This window comes from Aplysia californica, unplaced genomic scaffold (genome assembly GCF_000002075.1).
Source record: "Aplysia californica isolate F4 #8 unplaced genomic scaffold, AplCal3.0 scaffold00520, whole genome shotgun sequence".
Classification (NCBI taxonomy): Eukaryota; Metazoa; Mollusca; class Gastropoda; order Aplysiida; family Aplysiidae; genus Aplysia; species Aplysia californica.
This window is the reverse complement of record NW_004797790.1, coordinates 535,683-538,942: the sequence shown is the minus strand read 5'-3', so window position 1 is coordinate 538,942 and position 3,260 is coordinate 535,683.

Sequence of the window (3,260 nt, the reverse complement as noted above, 5' to 3'; positions counted from 1 at the left end):
TACCTTTGAAGTTTCAAATCACTCATATTTCAAGCAAATACAAATCGAGAAAACGGAGAACACACACACTCACACACACACACACACACACACACACACACACACACACACACACACACACACACACACACACACATTATATATATATTTTTTTAAACTAGTGAGAGGGCTGTGCCTGTAGTTCAGCTACCAGTCTTGAAAACCTCGGAGAAGTCTTGGATAAAGCAAGGCGCATATATCTCAGCAACATCCAGCTTGTTCCTTGCTTTTGTCTTGAGTTGGACGAGGGTAGAAAATCCACTTTCGTAAATTTAAGTCGAGCTTAATGGGACAATCGAAGTGCTGTTTTGTTGACCTGAGATTATGACTCCTGGATTGAACACCAAAAAACTTTGAAAGAGATTTGTCCAGAAACGTGTCGCGAGCTGACGAATAATGTCTCAATTCCAAAAGCTTACCTTGAATGTCATCTGCAATGACAGTGATGTCTAGTCCAGGAGTGAAAGGATTTCTCACAAAAGCTTCTTCACCAGAGTCAAGATCAGAAAAATAGTTCTTGAACTCATCTTCAAGTGATTTCAAATGTGCAGCAATATCAACTTGAAGATCAGAAGACAAGGTCGCCTCTAAAAGTTGGCAAACATACAGTGGAACTCGGATTCAACGAGGTCGCCGGGCCTGACCTAAAATCTCGTTGAATCAGAGTGTTCGTTATAGCAAACACGAGGTTCTGTGTAGATAATTACAGGCACTGAGCAAGTAATGTATAAAGAGAAGTCACAAGTAGTGCCCGAAATGCCTGCATATTATGAGCTGTGTAAAAAAAACCCAAGACCGATTCGTTCAAATGCACTCCTGTGCTATCTCGATTATTTGCCAACAAAAAGCTGTGTTGATGTGTAGAGTCTAGCATAACGGCAACGTTTGATTCCGTAGACCATCGCACAATTCATTACGAAGATCTACGTCAAGCTAGCTTATCATTGTAATACAATGTAATGATCAGTTGCCGAGGGGATAAAAGACTGTGACGTGTTTGTATCTGCAACGTTCAACGCCCGGACCGCTAGCGCTCCCCCCCCCCCTCCCCGACGCACACACACACAGTCACACGTGTGCCGCCCATCTGACCCCGACACACGCCAGAGTAGACTCGTGCACGAGCCAGCAACACATGTGTTCGTATGAAAAAAGGCCGCTGATTGGTCGCATGCAACCGACTAAGTGAATAATGGTTCACGATGCAGTTGCAATGGAAGGTTTCCGGGAATAGATAAATTTGGTTCTGGGAGAAAAATGAGCGAAGCCACACCTCCCTGGGCTGTTCACCATGGAAGCGACCTCGTTGAATCCGAGCTCGCTGATTTAAGTGCTCGTTGAATCCGGCTTATTTTTATTGATTTTAAAGAAGAAAAAAACAGGGAATCTATCTCATATCGTTGAATCCGAGTTCTCGTTGAATCCGAGCTCGTTAAATCCGAGTTCCACTGTAGCAATGTTTCCCTTTGTAACGTTCCCGTGCCAATTCTGAACTTTTGAAAGAAAGCCACCCAGAACGTCTTTTAACTGTAGAAAAAGTGTCTGCTGACCTGGAAGTTTCAAGTTGAGTTTGTTGAGGTAGATCTAGTCAAACATATCAGACATGATTTTGGATCCACAAATCATTTGAGAAGTGCCTGCTGAGCTCATCTTTTCCTTGCACTTCCAAGAAGAACGTGATCTCCTCTCTCAGCTCGAGGACCCGACTTACAACTTTTCCTTTATACATGTATAACCATCGAACTTGAGTGTAGAAAAGCAATGTTTCATGATCTGCACTCATGCCAGAACAGAGTTCCTGGAACAGTCGTGTATTTAGGGGGCTGCGTTTCACATAGTATATAATGTTAACAGTCGATTCCAACGTTTCCTTGAAAGTGGGATTGAGAGTCTTGCAAGCTAATCTATGTATCATGCAGTGTGTGGTGCTTTGTCCTTCACTTTTGCCTGAAAGCCCGACTTAGTTCCCATCATGGCTGGGGCACCATCAGTTCAAATACCAAACACATTCTTCCACTCAAGACCCTCGTTTTAAAAAAAATGAGGATACCTTCTTCGTGTCATCACCAGCTATTGTCGTGGTGTCCAGTGGGGTGCAAAATAATAATTCTTCTTTCACATCTTTTTCAAAAATCAGTAACTGTGAGCACGATGCCACATCAACTGATTTGTCAAGCTGGAACGAAAACATGGGGGAAGCTTTGATCTCCTCTACAACCTGTTTCTTCTTAATGTTTGAAGACATGCGTGAAATTCGCTTCTTGACAGTATCATTTGAAAGGGGAACGAGCTGCTATTTCTTTTCATTAGCCTCACCTAGCATCAGCTGTGCCATCTTTATTGTGCAATGCTTTATAAGTGTACTAGTCTTCTTTTTTTCAAGCATGCTTCTTGCCGATGAAAATATGCATGACTACTACTACAATGCTCCCCCATGTGACCCCCTTCTCCGAAGCCAACACTCATGTAGCTCGTCTTAAACGAGGTCTCAAGCTATTGTGCTCGGCCTCCATGGCGAGGCTAAATTACACATTGAAACAAAAGAAAACTCTGCAATCCATATCAATTGATTGGCCCACATAAACAGGAATTGCAAACTGGTGTAGCCTTGTTCTTTCTCTGGCCTTGTTTAGAAGTTCAGATGTCTACACTTTTTCTTATTTCAGCCAATTGAAGAGGTGTTTTTTCTCTTATTTCAGTCAATTAAAGAGGGAACCGTATTTTGAAAGTTGTCAGGAAAAGAAAAAGAGCCATGTTTTAGTTTTCAGAGGGGCATTTTAGCACAAAATCCTGAATGATCGGGCGACCCCCCAAGAATGGTCTGGCGACCCCCCGGGGGGTCGCGACCCACAGGTTGAGAACCCCTACCTTAGAGTAATAGAGAATCTTTGGTAGTGGTTGTAGGTCATCATCCAACAATGAACCACGAAGGGAAAGATAAAACAAAGCCATGTCATACCCAATGCCATTAGATCTATAATACAACTTGGTGACAACTTCGAATTAGGAGGGGAGGAGAGAAGTTGGAGTTGTAAAGCCAACAAAGAAAGTAAGAGCACCCGCTAGATTATACACCAACATCGCAACATACAAAACGAAAACATAAAAACACTGGGAAAGAAAAAGCAGCAGTTCCCTGTTGCAGTTCAAGCACAGTTATGAGCATGGCATTGATGAATCAGCCCATTTACAAGTTACAATGCTACTGTGCATAAGAACAT